The following is a 16,825-nucleotide window of genomic DNA, read 5'->3' as shown; positions in this document are numbered from 1 at the left end:
ATTGTTGTAGTCTTGTTTTTCTGTTATGTTCTGTTTCCTGTTATTTTGTAGTCTGTCTTGTCTCCCTCGTCTTGTCTAGTTTACTTCCTGTCTTTGTTTGTTTCCCGCCTTTTTTGATTGTTCCACCTGTTGTGTCACCTGTCCCTCATTAGTCCTCGTTACCTGTGTATTTAGTCCCTGTTCTGTCTCTTGTTGGATCATTTCATTCTGTTTCGCCTTGTATTCTGTTTCCTGTTGGATGGTTCTCTGTGCTGTTGTGGATTCTGATTTTCATTTGTTCCTGCCTGGATACCTGCCTGAGGACACTTTATGTAAGACTCTTTTTGTTTAAATAAATTACATCTAACTGCATTTGGTTCCAAGCCTAGTTTTTTCCTGACTAACTGTGACATGACATCAGAGTTCTAACGTTTCAATGGGTCATCTTCTGCAGTCTGCACACGCACCGATTGTTGCTGATGTTATTAATACGTCTATTTATTTTCTACAGTGTAACTCTGGAGGCTGCTTGAAGTATCAGCTTGTGCTTCCATATTCTTTACGCAATTAAAACAGCACCAGTAGATCCTGCTTCCCAAATTATATGGTATAATAAAACAGATAAATTAGGTAATTTCCTCTCTACATGTTTTGGTAGTTTTGGTGCGGCAAAGTCATGTAGCGGTGGGTGAAGACAATCCATGGGTGCTACACTGCTGAGAATAAAAAGAAGATAAAAATGAGAAACCTTACAAGTGCATAAGCGAATGTGCAGAATAAAACCTAGCCAACATGCAGCATGTTCTGTATGTGCTCTTATTTCATGTGTTTATAGGAATCAGGGTCTCCAGCCAATGCAAATGCACACATTCCTTGCAGACTGCACAACAACCAGGGTGACATCATGTAGTATTCCTGACGAACACATCATCAATCACACATCATTGTCAGATGGAGTTTTCTCCTCCCTCCCTCCCTCCCTTCCTATGATTCATCAGTCAGTCAGTCGTCAGTCAGGGGAGGCGTCAGCGGGGGTTTAGCACTCAGAGGTTTAAGGAGAGTGAAAGAAATAAAGAGAAGGAGACGGAATTAACCTTTGTGTTGTCTTCCCGTCGCCCATGCAACTTTGTGTTTTTCTGGGTCGAAATTTCAACCTTTTGTTGTTCTTTTTCTACACTTTTCTCGACTTTTTTTTTTTTTTTTTCACTTCTTTCCAATTTTTGTCACTTTTTTTAAACAAGTTTTGTCACATTTGCTGATGTCTTTGATGTTTGTTTTTTTTTTACACTTTTTTTCAATTTTTTCCTGCGTAGCTTTTTCTAACATTTGTCACTTTTTTTCAACGTTCTTTTGTCTGATGTAGAACATTTTTGTAAACGGGTCAAATTTGACCCGAGGACAACAGGAGGGTTAACTATATTCAGTTCAGTCACTTTATCATCCCAGATGGGAAACTTGATTTGCAGTCAGGAGCGCAAGATAAAAAAACACACCTACAAATAAACGATAAGACGAGAATGGCCAAAAGTATGAGGACTTCATTGTACTTTTGGTTTGTTTTTCCGGTTAGATTCCCTTCATTTTGCAGCTCAACATTTACTAAATCATTTGTGTAAACATCTGAAAACTTAATGCGTAACAAAACCAAGCCTGAAAACTCCAAGTGTCGTAACTTGTATTATATTTGACTTTTTTTCATTTTTATCTTTGCTCCAAAATTGCAGAATAACATGTAACGCCCAGATATGATAACATGTTTTGGCTCTTCTAACCAAGAAATCTCTCCCTTCATCTGTCTTTCTCTCATTGACACACTTCCCTGTAAGCCAGATGATTCACACACACACACACACTTATGTTTACATCATAAAGTATATCATATTTAACACGTTCTTCAACAATTTCCTATTGTGTATATTTACACACCACAATGAAAAGATTCTTTTAATGTATATATTGACCATAAAAAATAATGTAAGTAAACAAATGAATATGTGTGATAGTCAAAACCCTTCCTCCTTCCTGTATTTTGTGAAAACCATATTTTTGTACTGCTTTTTAAACTGGGTCATACTTGGACATTGCTTTAACGATGTACTCAATCCGTTCCACTTATATAAATACAAAAAAGTCTAACGATGACACAAAGATGTTTCAAAAAAGAACTCTTCCCCCTTTTAAATTATATCCCCCATCTCTATTAAAAAAAACATTTTTGAATATTGCCAGGGAGTATGTTGCTCGATAGTGTTTTCAGCCCCCAACGTCGACTTAAAGGCAGCACTGCAACCGTTGACTTCAAGGCACCTAACCCTAACCCTAACCTTAACCCTTATTCACACCATTGGTCCCCTTGTGCCCATTACCTAATCGACTTCAAGGCAGCGCTGCGACCATTGACTTCAAGGCACCTAACCCTAACCTTTACCCTAACCATAACCATTGCCTAATCCTAGTGCCCCCAACGTCTCCTTCTAGGCAGCGCTGCCTGGAAGGAGACGTTGGGGGCTTAAAACACTGATAAACGAGTATGTTGTTTACTGCTTCATACATTATTTGTGCTGCAAATATTTGATATACTGTATATTAGAGATGCACCGATTACAACTTTCTAGGCCGATTCAGATTTTTCATTGAGTTTGAACTGCCGATACAGATTTTAGCTGATTCCGATTTCATATTTTCTAACCTCCTTATAGCACACACAAATATTTATTTTCTATCTTTTCTTTAATAGAACATTTTACATTTTTCATAGAACATAGAAAATCTTTTGAACAGATAATCTATCGCTATAAAATAGAACTACATAAATTACTCCTGGTGTGGGAAATTCACTGCATTTGGCTGTCTTTGTACTCTGCACAATGACAATAAAAAATTAAAAAATCACGGTTACCTCGGAACAATCCAGCAAATAGACGGTACCCTAGAGTGCTGTTACCTGAAACAGATGATTTAACGTCACCGCTCATTTTACACACAGTTTGGCAACAAAACTAAATGCTGAGGGAAGATTACTACGTTTTTAATGTTGGTTTGGAGCGGTATGCATCCCCACTAACCTGGAAAGCGTCTTAAAACAGTAACGTTAATACAGCGTGTCGGAGGAATACACCCAGTCTCCTGCAGCGGGGCATCAGAGACAGGGGCCGTCACCGCAGCGTTTGCTAACGTTAGCTTCTTGTCTCATCTGGGGTCTGATAAACAGTAAATTCATCAAAGTCAGTGTGCACAACGCTATTTTCCGATAAAACTGTAGCTGTGAGTGCAGTTTTCTTGTTCCAGTTGTTCAGCCTCAGAGGGGAGAGAGAGAGCAGCTGACTGTTCGCCTGAGATCAGTAGAGCAGACGGCTCTGCAGAGCCGTGTATAATTACAACTTTATGACATTTCATAAACAGCTGATGGAGCGGCGGTGCATGTGCGATGCTGATGTTGTGCGATGTTTATCATGCGGCGCCCGAGTGCATTTGACCGGCATAAAATCACCATATGTCAGACTGACCTGCCGGTCTCCAGTCAGGGCCGGTCACGTGAAAATCAGCCAATTCTGGTCACCGGCCGGTCAATCGGTGCATCTCTACTGTATATCATTCTATATTATATTTTTTTGATTTGAATGTCCTTGTTGAGTTTTTAATCAAAGAAACAGATATTTTCTAACTTTTGTGCTGAGGATTCAACCGGGAGAGTTTCATGTCTGTCCAAGACTTGAAAAGCTCCAACTGTTCTTTAAAAGGGTGCCAGGCCCCCCTTAAAGGTGCAGTAGGTAAGACTTATAAAACTAACTTTCTGTATGTCTAACTGCGTGTCAATCACTGCTCATGCACACGCATTCATTCTCCCTTGTGGGGGGAGGGGCTTAGGAGACCGTTTTGGGCTTTAGCGGAAAGGGGGAGGGACTGAGAAGTTGTCGATGTGTCAAATTTTTTGGCTAAGTCCTGGATCTTCACAATCCTACCTACAGCACCTTTAAAACTCTGATCCTAGATCCAGCCCTGGCTGTTAGTGGCAGTGCATCCTAACTCGGCACCGGCTGCAGCTTTCAGCCCGGTGTTTGGCGGCTCGACAGCAACACATGTTTTGTTCTCCAGAACTGGCAGAGAAGCTGCATCAAAATCTTTCAGGCACTGCATATGTTTGCTGACTGTTGGCCGTTGTAATGGAAAGAATTTGTTTTTTTCTGCAGATCTGACAGGAAACCATCCCGCTAAGCTAATCTTCACAAACCTCCCTCTCGCTCGGCGGTGTTGCCAGAGCTAATCAGGAGACGTCAACACGCACGTGCACACTCAGTAATGAGCACATGCAGAGAAACACACACATTCCCAGTCCCAAACAATGATTACGACAATTCACTCATCTTCACATCAACGCGCACGCTATAGACCTCAGAGACAACAAGGAAACCAGAGCGAGTCAGCACAATCTGCACGTCTAAACACTGAGTCATTACCGAAATGATCTCCCGAGCAGAAATTAATACCTGTTCCCAAGCTCCTCTGTACACATGCAGGCAGCATGGGCAAGGCCACGCAAATACTTTCCATCAGTTTGTGTAAGCAATGATAAACACGTTACGTCTAATCATAAAAGCATGGATTTCACGTTACGGTCGGGGCAGAGCTTTTGCAGCCAAATTGTCCGGTTTTCCCATGGTTGTATTTCAGAGGGAGAGTAGGTCTGTGTCTCATTTCTGTGTGTTTATGGCAGATCTAAATTATGGTATCAGGTTCACCCCAAACCGAACCAACTGCCAACTGTCATGGCCGACCCTCCCATATAGAGCACTTTTGTCTCTGGGAAGTAGTGTAACCCAATCTATCTCCGAAAGTTCTGGCTCTCCGCTTTGCTTGGATTCTCTTTTTGCCGTACAGGGACGGAGAGAGAGAGAGCAGACAGGTCTGAAAAAACAAACACAAGACCTTCAGAACAAAGTTAGTGGTTTTAAAAGTTTTTTTTTCCCCCAAATAGAAAGCAGAGGAAATGCTGCCGGCAGAGCCACGTTTTGTGAATGAAGCCCAGCTGACAAACAGAGCAAGACTTGGACTGTAAAGACCTCATGATGTTTGTGTGTGCAAGAGTTATACACCCCTTGAAGGCCAACACACACACACACACACCTACCTACGTGTATGCGCACACACACACACACACAACTGTAATGGCACGGAGATGCGTGTCAATGAAACGTAGATGAAATGTTTCTATAATCAATGTTTCTGTGTTGTGTCACTTACTGACACAATTATTCCAAGAGATGGCGATGTTAAAGAGGAATGTCAATAAAGCTCTGAAAGCCTTTACTCAGCATGCAGGTCAGATCACAATGATGATCGCAGGGAAATTAAAAACGATCCCAGAATTATTCTGAGGAAACGGTTCTTCATCGCTGCTGAATGTGAAGCTGCCAAATCTGTTTTCAGTCGCTCTAACGTAAAGATGGCCGAGGGAAAGTACGGCAGGATGCACGTTAGGAAACGCACACGGTGGGTCATCTTACAAAAGCCAGGATTGATCTTTTTAAACCCTTGTGTTGTCTTCCCGTCCACGAGGAATTTGTTGTCCAAAATTTGAAAATGAATTTTCATGGTCAATAAACCTAATTTATATGACATTATACCTGATTTTTGAGTTAAAAAAAACTGAAATTATGAATTGTTTTGACTATGTTGAGATCAGAGGATGTTGTGTGAATCACAGACTGGTTTATGTCAAAGTTTGGTCAGGATATGTTTTGAAACTAGGGATGTCCAGATCCGATCACATGATCGGAAATCGGGCCCGATCACGTGGTTTCAGACTCGATCGGAATCGGACGTTACCTCCCGATCAGGACTCGGATATATATGTAAATATATTCTCATTATTTTTTAACACATCTATAGTTATGTGGTGGCACAGAGTTAGATCCTTTAGACTCAGTAGAACACGGAAGCAGCTTGAAGCGGAAAGCGCGAGTATGTCTGCGTCTGGAGGTATTATAAATTTTAATTATTATAAAAGTATCGGATCGGGACTCGGTATCGGTAGATACTCAAAATCAAATGACTCGGACTCGAGGGCAAAAAAACCTGATCGGGACATCCCTATTTGAAATCATTTCAAACTATTTTTCAAATGCTATAAAACTGAATCAAACACCCAAAATTCAATGAAAGTAATCATACAATTAATTGTACCTGCGAAAGAACGTTGTATGGCTTCCATACAACAAACCTCCATGCAACCATGTTATTTTGGGTAATTTGGTTGTAAGAAACCTATATTTCTGATATAAAAAACGGGTCAAATTTGACCCGAAGACAACACAAGGGTTAAGGTTATAGAAATGATTGAAAAATACAATAAAATGATAAAAAAAGATGGATAATTTCAGCAAAACTATGACTTTTGCGTGGCACAATGCATTTCCCAAATCTGTGCTTCCTTGAGAACAATCATTTCACTTTCTCAGGAAACTATTCCACGTATACAGTACATGAGCTAAAAATCTCTTTTTATTGGTGACTTATAGGAGAATCTGTCTCCTCAGACGAGGGTTATGCAGACGATCATAGATCATTGCTAATTTTAATTTATTTATTGAATATTTATTCGGCTGTGGAGCAAATTGTATTGACCATTTGGACTCCAAACTCCCCAAATTACCCATCAGCCTGCTGTGGTTACCCACTATGTGTGTAACATTTAGAGCTAAAAACCATCAATAAACATGTACTAGGTTCTCCAGTCAGTGCCCTTGAGCAAGGCACTGGCTCAGATCTGGAGTTGGTCCCCGGGCGCTGTGATTGGCTGCCCACTGCTCCCTTGATGGATGGGTTAAATGCAGAGAATGAATTTCGCTACATGTATGTGTATGTGACAATAAAGTACCTTTACCATTAAACAATGGTGACAACTGCGATATATGTGACATAAATACACTCCATCATTAAGAGGTCTGCTGTGTGCACTGTGAGGGAATTCAACATTGTGGAGATGCTCCTATTCTGATTCTAAAATATATTAAATCTACTCATCCCAATGAAATTATCTACAGGCACTAGAAGATCCGAACAGCTGCAAAACTTTAAACTAAAACAGACAACATCACAACCAACTACAGCAAGATAGTGATTTTCGGCTTTTCAGCTCTTACAGAAGTTTAAAACCAGAGTTTTCCACAACACACACAACGCACACACACACACACACACACACACACACACACACACAAAAGGAAAATGTTGAGGATTCACATAGGAATAATGGAAAGTTTGGGGGGCATTTGTTGCCTTCATTGTGGCAACAAATGCTCCACAACTGATCAACAATGGCATATGATTATTTTCAGGCTGCATAGTTTTGTCTTACTTAGTCAAAGTCGTATTTGTGCCCAAATTGTATCTGACAGCAAAAATGCAAAGCACACTTTCCTTCCTTTTCAGAAATGTGAGAGTGGTGGTGCAAACGTCTCAGCTGTTATTCTTTATAGTCTACACACACCTTCTTAATGTCTCTAAACTAAGAAAGGTCAGGCATCCACGCGAATCTGCTACAAGTACGTTATAATCCAAGTGTGCATGTGTTCATTATTGTGCCGAGGATGTGTTCGCTGTCGGCCCGTATTTACAAAAACACATGGCTGGTAATTAGCTGCTGGACCGTTTTCATTTATTCCTGAAGAACTTATCTTTTTCAGGTTTGGGGCTTTCGTCCAACAGAAGCTGCACACGCACACACACACACACACACACACACACACACACACACACACACACACACACACAGTACTACTGTACTATATCTTTGCAAGCGTGTGTTTGTGTGTGTGTGTGTGTGTGTGTGTGTGTGTGTGCGTGTGAGTGTGTGAGTGTGTGTACTGGATGTGTGCCCTCCTTTTTGTTGTCTGTGGATGGAAATCAAAGGGACAGAGAGCGGAGCCCGAGGGCCTCGCTGCACTGAACCATCAGCTGGCAGGATGAGAAGCGACTGTATAATGAGAGACAAAGAGGAAGGGTGGTGGTGGTGGGGGGGGGTGGGGGATGTTCGAATGAATCAGGGCAGAGGTCGACCTCATTTCAGGATGTGAGCCAATTAAAACCAACACAGCCTCCACTGGGTCATGTTTTAGCGGTGGACTGGCATTTGTCTCCAACATGTCCTGATTGGGTGTCCATACCAATCTCAAACCAGGAGTCAGTGTTGACAACCTAAATCTATCCCTGACCTTTAATGACTCTCTAAAAATGTTGCAGGGGATGGATGTCGTCAGCTCGGATTCACAGAGCAGCTAACAAAGATTTGCAGCAATGACTCAAGCTACAAGCTAAAAGATAGATTTTTGGTGGAGTATTACTGTAATTTACTTGTGAAGTTTTAGATGCCTGAATGTAACCATCTATGATCAAATCTAAGAGCTAAAAGAGTTGAAAACGTTGAGTAGAGCTGCAGCGACAGCTTTCAACACATCCATCCATCCATCCATCCATCCATCCATCTTCGTCCGCTTATCCGGTCTCGGGTTGCGGGGGCAGCAGCTCCAGCAGGGGACCCCAAACTTCCCTTTCCCGAGCCACATTAACCAGCTCCGACTGGGGGATCCCGAGGCGTTCCCAGGCCAGGTTGGAGATATAATCCCTCCACCTAGTCCTGGGTCTTCCCCGAGGCCTCCTCCCAGCTGGACGTGCCTGGAACACCTCAGGGGGCATCCTTACCAGATGCCCGAACCACCTCAACTGGCTCCTTTCGACGCGAAGGAGCAGCGGCTCTACTCCGAGCTCCTCACGGATGACTGAGCTTCTCACCCTATCTCTAACGGAGACACCAGCCACCTTCCTGAGGAAACCCATTTCGGACGCTTGTACCCTGGATCTCGTTCTTTCGGTCATGACAGCTTTCAACACAGCACATAGTTATTTGATCCATTGTCGAGATACAAATACTCTTTAGTGCAGCTTTACCATTTCAAGAATTTGAGGCTTTCAAATTCTATTAACTTTACCGGCTGAGTTAACATGACACAAGGACCTTTCACATTATGGTACACAGTTTTTGAGCTGTTGTCAATTTAAATATTTTGGATTAGTGCAGCTTTAGAAACAGCAGCAGAGAATATTTTACACTTACTGTGTGTATGTGTGTGTGTGTGTGTGTGTGTGTGTGTGTGTGTGTGTGTGTGTGTGTGTGTCAGTCTCTCTGTGTGAAGCAGCCAAACATCTAAATTTAATTACTCTGAGAGGACTTTCAGGACATCAGCTCAACACTTTGTGGCTTTCAATCGTCTGAAGACTTTAAATGTTTCCGATTTTTAGGGTTCAGCGACATGTTGACTGCTCCTCTCCAAGAAGTTTGAATGTCGTGCATATCTCGTCCATGACCCCTTTGAAAATCTTAATCCTTTTAACACCACTTATGATTTTCAAGTGCGATTAACGCACACGTGCGTTCTGTGATTTGGGCCTCGGGCCGCTCCGTAGTTTGAGAAATCTGGAATCGATGCAGCAGTAACGTTGTGGATGGGTAGCAGAAACCGTCAAGTGCTCCATCATTACATATTGATCAATGATCATTAAAAAGCAGCTCAAGATCGTCCCAAAAAAAAAAGAAGAAACAAAGCTCCTCGAGCAGAAATGGATAAAGAAAAGGGTTTGTTCGACACGTTCAGTTTCAAATCCCTTCCAGATGGTTCTCTCCACAAGACTAAAGTTATTTGCATGTACTGTCAATGTGAACTGAGTTCCCATCAGAGTACGTCAAGTCCTAAATACCACTTGAGCATAAAAAACTTGAAAAATATCCCTTTAGTCCAATTAGAACAGATACAAAAAGTGCAATAATTGTGAATTATCGCCAGTCAACTATGGACATACTTTAGTCGATAGACAGCCCTAATATTTATATTCCGACTGGCAAATAAAATGGACTTGTTTGACTTACTGCTCTTTGTTCCAATGTCTCTGCAGTATTAAATGAGTATAAAACCACAAACATGGGAGAACATGCTGGCACTGCCAGCTGAATTCTGCATTCCCCGAGCGCCTGGCAGCCGGGCCCCGGCGCTGCGGCTGCACTTCGTTAGCTATCTCCACTCCACCTTTCTCTGACAAATTCAATAAATGTTCATCTGGTTCCAATCAGGCCCTCGTTAGCAATAATTGGCCGGGTATTTACTAACAGCATTACTCAACACTGGCTGGCGCAGGCTGGGCCGGTCTGATCCGAGCCAGGCTACGCTCTGCCAATCGTCTGTGCCCTGCAGAAACCTGCTATCTCCAGAAAAGGTCAATTTTCCAACGCTTGAAAATCCCCTGACTTTCCCTCTTTTCCCTCACTGCCTTTTTTTTTTAACCCTTGTGTGGTCTTCCCGCCGACCATGTCCTCTCGGGTCAAAAACTCACTTTTTTGACGCTTTTTTCAATGACTTTGACACTTTTCCTGACATTTTTGTCGTTTTTTTTTCAATGTTTGACAAATTTCTTCACTTCCACTACCACTAACACCAACTTCTAACCACTATAGTTTCTTATTTTTGGATTTCATGGTCAACAAACCTTGTGTATATGAAGTCATACCTTATTTTTCATTTTTAGTAATAATTTTGACTAATATTAGAGGTATACGTATGTATGATGGATAATCAGTGACTGGTGTACAGTATGTCCAAGTTTAGTCAGGATACCGTTTAAAACATTTAAATTTTTTTTCAAATGCTATAAAATTAAATAAAACACTCAAAATTCAAAGAAAGTAATGATCAGTAATTGTACTTGCAGAGAGCGTTGCAGGGAACCATCCATGTTATTTTTGGGTAATATGGTTAAAAAGAAATCCATATTTCCGATATAGAGATTTTGAAAACAAGTCAAATTTGACCCAAGGACAACAAGAGGGTTCAACTTCCCCTTATGCTTTCTTTATGTTCAACAATAGTTTCACTTCTCTCAGAAAATGCATCAACACAGACAAGAATGAAATATTTGGACGATTCGGCTTACTTCCAATGTAATATCAATGCTTATGACTAAAGTATGGTGAGTGTTGGGCAACTAAAACACTAACACACAACACACAACACGAAAGATTGTGGTTACGCTTAATAAAAGGGTGAGCGTTAATTGCAAGTTTCCTGCCTGAAAGTCGGATGTATTTCACGCCCAACAACCACCATGACCTCCCCACATTTCCTCACCCTTTATTTTAAATACTTGTAGAGAACCCACAGATACAAAACGTATGTGAGAGACAGGTATAAAATGACTTTACGAGACACTTAGAACATTTTAGGGGTATAACGGTATGTGAACTTGTCTCGCACTACAGTGCATACAGGATGTTCAGTTTGGCAGGGGACTCTTTTTCGTGTGGTACTCCTACAAACCAAATAACGATTATTTCATCGTGGAGTAATCTGTTGATTATTTCCTTGATTAATGGATGAGTTGTCTGGTCTATAAAATGGTGAAAAATGTCGATCAGTGTTTCCAAAAGCCCAAGATGATGTCATCAAATGTCTTGTATTGTCCCCAACTCAAAGTTTTTTAGTTTCCTGTCACAGAGGAGAGAAGGAACTAGAACGTATTCACATTTAACCCTTGTGTTGTCCTCGGGTCAAATTTTAACCGTTTTCAAAGTTTTTTATATCAGAAATATGGGTTTCTTTGAACCAAATTGCCCAAAAATAACATGGATGCACGTTGTATGGAACCTATACAACATTTGAACAAAAATAATGATTATTTTTGGGTGTTTTATTCAATTTGCTTAAATATAATTATATAGCATTTAAAAAAATGTTTTAAATGGTTTCAAAACCGTATCCTGACTAAACTTTGACAGTCTGTGATCCACCACAACATCCTCTGATCTTAACTAATACTAAAATTTATTTATAATATCTGCTTTTTTAACTGAAAAATTTTGTATAATGTCATGTAAGTTAGGTTTTAGATCATAAATTTCAAAAAGTGTTGAAAAAAGAGACAAAAACGTTTAAAAAAGCGCGAAAAGTGTCGAAAAAAAAGTGACAAAAATGTCGGAAAAAACGCCAAAAAAAGGTTGAGGGGAAGGGTTAACAAAGCTGGAATCAGGAATTTTTTTACTTGTTTTCATAAGAATTTACTCAAACCAATTAATTATCTATCAAAGTAGTTGGTGATTAATTTAACAGTTGACAACTTTTGATTTTCGATTAATCGTTGCAACTCTAATTCTAAAAGCAAAAATATTTTGGAGTGGGTCAAGAAACAAAGCTGGAAAAGGAGCAGATGTCCTTTAGATCTAGCTTTTTGGAGCCTCGTGGTTTCCGAGTAAGTTTCAGAGAAGCTGGACGAAGACAAAAGAAACCGTGTGCATGTCTGAGGAGTCACAAACAGTCAAACATGCGTGTGTCTACTTCAAGGCTCCAGCTCCACTAGATTCTTCCTTCACACGCAAATTACAGTCAGTTTGTTGTGCTTGTTGCTTCTCTGTGCCAAAACCATCACCCCCAAACAGAGGAAGATATTCTGGCATCAACCAAAGGTCACTCTCTCGCCTCCAACTCCCCATCGGTTTTAAGATTTTATTATCACTTTTAAGGCTTGGCTGGGTAACAAGTGGCATCATGACTTTGTGTAAATATACACGCCCACTTTCACTTACTTCCAAGTGGCGTGTTATCTGTACGCATTTTGAGCTATCCGCGTGTATGTCTACGCTCTATACAGCGGACGTAAACATACACGCCACTTGCCGTGTTATCGCCACTTGGTGTGTTATCGCGAGAAGAAAGCTACACTTGGGTTTAGGAAACGTGATACGTGGGTTGGGTTTAGGAAAAGAAGAAAGTGACGGTTGAGTTTAGGAAACGTGACACGCGGGACACGAACACCGGTCTCCTGGGTGAAAGTCCTGTGTTTGACCCATCCACCACCCCGACCAACCTCCCTATGCGGATAGTCGCCCTTTCATACTACTCGCTACTGCGTAAATTCACACGCAATTGCAAGGTAATGTAAGTCAATGGAGGCCAAACAGCGTTGATAAACACGCTAAAAAGCGAGTATGCGTCTTGATAACGCGCCAATAATGGCATATGAATTGGCGTGTCATACATACGCCATTTCATGAAATCAGTCTGGCGTCTGGCTCCTAGCTACATATGTTGAACCCATACGAGCTTTGATCCTTATGCCTACCAGACACTAGAAGACTTTGAACAGACTTTGAGAAGACTAAAGTCTGACACCATCTCACATCTAACGTTAAAGACTGTAACATGTAAAGACTGGGGATCTTGCAGGGTCACACATTGCAAGACTACAACTAGATTCGTTTTGAGAAATGTCACCAAGCCAGCTAGCTGCCGCTAGCGTTAGCTGGTAACTTTAAGGGAAAGTTTGTATATTTTCTGTTCTGTTGTACATGCAGATGAATGTCTCCAGTACCCAGAGGTCTGCGTTTATCCGCCGGTAAAACTCCCGTTGGATGACTCGCTTCAGAAGGGTTGAGAATCAGCAACTTTCCCTCTTTAGCTTTTAGCTTAGCGTGGCGCCATAGCAACTATAAACAACGCTGTCTCGCGAGGTTACGGTTGGGTTTAGGAAACGTGACGCGCGGGTTGCGTTTAAGAAAACAACAAACGTGGAAAGGAAACATAACACGCAGGACACAAAATCACACGCGGGACGCGATCCCTGCTCTCCTGGGTGAAAGTCCTGTGTTGCGGATTTTCGCCCTTTCATACTACTCGCTACGGCGTCAATTCACACGCAATCGCAAGGGAATGTAAGTCAATGGAGGCGTCTTGATAACACGCCAATAATGGCATACGAATTGCCGTGTCATACATACACCATGTCATGAGATCAGTCTGGCATTATAGGTGCGGCCCTTTTTCACCACAACTCTTTCTCTCTCTGTACCAAACCATCATGCCTTAAGCAGAAGTACGTAACCACACCCTGGATTTTGAGTAACTTCACACCATGGGAATAAAAGCTTGGTTTTGAATGTTTAACTCAGTGTAAAAATCAGATGGTTTTAATCAAGTATTGGAAAAGAAGATGCAGAAACTCTGTGTACATCACAGTGTGGGAAAATGTTTTTTTTTGTAAAGTTACTTTCAGGGAAATGTAACCGGAGGATTGGGCTTATAAAGGTTAACATGTGTTGGAGATGAGTTTTTTTTTTTTGCAGGACACTGAGGCAGTCCAGCTTCTCTCGGCCTCACCCAGCGGGGGCGAAGGCAGCGGGGCATCCAGCGTTCAGAGTTTGATGGTTCAATTCTAATGTTTCACTGGCGAGTGGAAATATTTTAACAGGATGGAGAGGGCACTCTGACCGGAGATGTTACAAGGAAAGAGAACAGGGGATTACTGCCATTTCACAGACTCACTGGGGAATTCAGTTTCGGGGAAAACTTAAGTGGATTTGGCTTCACCTCATTACTGAAAAAACATCCAGAGGTCGATTCATAATGAGTAAGGAAGGCAACACGGGTGGAGGCGCGCTCTGTGATGAGCAAGTAGTGACCCGACCTCACGGGCCAAATTTACGCTGCGGATGGGGGGGTTAAACCCCCCCAATAACAAAAACTGGGCTTTTTTTTTTTTTTTTGAAGTTTTTGATCCTTCTCAATGTTTATGTGGCTTTTTTTCAGAGTTTTTATGGCCTTTTATCATGTTTTTTTTGGACAATTTCTTTGACGTTCTTGTCGCCTTTTTCAAAAAATTCTGGCAATTTTTTCGGGGTTTTTGTCGCCTTTCCCAAGGTGTTTCTGGACACCTTTTTCGATGTCATTGTCGCCTTTTTCAATTTCTTTGGTTGACAATTTTTTCAGATTTTTTTTTCGCCTTTTTCAAGGTTTTTTTTGGACACTTTTTCAACGTTTTTGGCTGGGTTTTTTTTTGTTTTTCTCTTCTGAAGTCTTTGGCACTTTTTGTAAAAAGTTTTTGTTACTTTTTCTGACATTTTTTAAATACATGCATACATGTCCCGGGACCTCACTAGATAGTTGGAGATCTCAACCCCCCCCCACCCCAACGTTGAACCAAAAGTGACGCCCTTAAGATACACTTTTGAATTTGTAATAATAATTGTATTTTCACAAAAATGAAGCGTATCTCCGTTTTCATCACACTTTGTTAGGTAGAGCATTGTTCAGGTTTTGCGAGAGGGGTGATTGAACTCAACAGCAGGCTTCCACACAATATCCAGGACGCAAGTTCACGTTACTCCAAATATTTAAGCTCTATCAACCTCAGACGTTTTGAGTTTATAAACTCACAAAAATTGTGGCAACCTCAATTTTTTTGAGTACTGCTTACTTATTCGGGTTTACAGTGTGCCATCTTTTCTCAATTCCCTACACTGTCCATGTCTCTCAGGTCCCCAGAAAGTGCTCCGGGCTTCGGATATAACGTACAAACGGTGGTAACGAAGGTAACGAACATTGGCAGAATTTTCGCCGACACCGGAGCAATACCGGAAGTGGAACGTCGTGGATATAGACTAGCAGAGCGCTAAACCAGAAGTAGCCGGTGTGTATTTAATTTGATGTGATTTTATGATACATCAGGATGTGATACACACACACACACACACACACACACACACTCACAATACTTACACACTCCGCCTACACAATACTTGTTAGTAGATACATTCGGCCTGAGTCAAGTTGGACAGAAAAAACAAGGCTGTTGGAAATGTAATCAGGCTTGAAAAGATGTTGAAGGCCCTGAAGGACGGTCAGGTCAAGTAAGAAAAGAAGTTGCTGAGTAGTGGTTGAACTATAATACTTTTAAGTGCCAGTGACAGACAATATGAGAACACATGGAGGAGTGTTAAAGAGAAACAGAGGGGGGAGAGACCGAAAGAGACGAGAAGGGCGATTTCAAATAGAAAAGCGAGTGGCTGATGAAAATCTGAAGTTTCTCTCGCTGCTCCTGGTCTTCCTTTTCGCTCCCTCTGCTTGCAATTATTCCATTTAAAGGCTCCCTCAATCACCGATAAGTCAGCGGGTTTTTAACCAAAAAGCACCTGTCCCCAGAGCAGAAAAACTCTCCGTTTCAACACTTCATCCTAATGCGCTGATTCCAGGAACCCTACATTGGAAATAAATGATGACACATGGGTGCATATAGACCAGTTCCAAGTTAGCATTTCTTTTTTTTCAAACATACATTTTTCCTCCCTTTTTCTCTGGCAAGTGGGTGAGTTTTCTCTGGTATGTGAGGAGGGGAAGGGAGGGGAGGGCTTTCTGTTTCGGAGGTCTGCTCTGCACATGTCGCTCTTTCACAACCTTTTGAAAATTCTCCCAACAGAAAGAAAGAGAAAGAGATTTAAAGGAGGGAAAGAAGATGAAGAAGGGGGAAAGCGAGAATCTGCAGATTGTCTCTGTGAGAGGAGAAAGAGAAAGAGATCTAAAGGAGGGAAAGAAGACAAAGAAGGGGGAAAGCAAGAATCTGCTGAATGTCTCTGTGAGAGGAGAAAGAGAAAGATATCTAAAGGAGGGAAAGAAGACAAAGAAGGGGGAAAGCAAGAATCTGCTGAATGTATCTGTGAGAGGAAAAAGAGAAGATTAAGAGAAGGCTTTGATTGCGCACAGATCTGGCTGTTAGCGGCCCGCAGAGAGAGACTCTGTAGAACAATAACAAATGGAGAGCATCAGTCGACCCATCGGTAATGAGCTACAACAAGCAGCCGGCTGATGGGAAACACACCTACTAACAATCAGAGCAACAAGACTAAAAAAGATACAAGAGGAACCTTGTATAAATCTAGATTCAATTTCCTCTCCTGTAATGATTGTGTGTGTGTGTGTGTGTGTGTGTGTGTGTGTGTGTGTGTGTGTGTGTGTGTGTGTGTGTGTTTGATAGA

At 41.5% G+C, this 16,825-nt stretch overlaps 1 protein-coding gene and 1 long non-coding RNA gene across 3 annotated transcripts in view; one reads left to right on the top strand and one right to left on the bottom strand.

Moving 5' to 3' along the window:
- LOC116054874 (phosphodiesterase 4D interacting protein) overlaps positions 1-16,825 on the bottom strand; it is a 152,815-nt gene that overhangs the window by 108,952 nt on the left and 27,038 nt on the right. The window lies entirely within an intron of this gene.
- Positions 3,126-8,986, top strand: LOC116054879. 2 transcript variants are annotated; one of them, XR_004898725.1, is made up of 3 exons: positions 3,126-3,247; positions 5,942-5,944; positions 8,975-8,986. It is a non-coding gene; the product is annotated as an uncharacterized LOC116054879 (long non-coding RNA). The 2 variants fall into 2 exon arrangements; XR_004106172.1 differs by lacking the exons at positions 5,942-5,944; positions 8,975-8,986 and adding exons at positions 4,151-4,155; positions 8,509-8,519.

Source organism: Sander lucioperca, chromosome 11 (assembly GCF_008315115.2).
Source record: "Sander lucioperca isolate FBNREF2018 chromosome 11, SLUC_FBN_1.2, whole genome shotgun sequence".
NCBI lineage: Eukaryota > Metazoa > Chordata > Actinopteri > Perciformes > Percidae > Sander > Sander lucioperca.
This window is presented reverse-complemented; position numbering and strand designations above follow the sequence as displayed.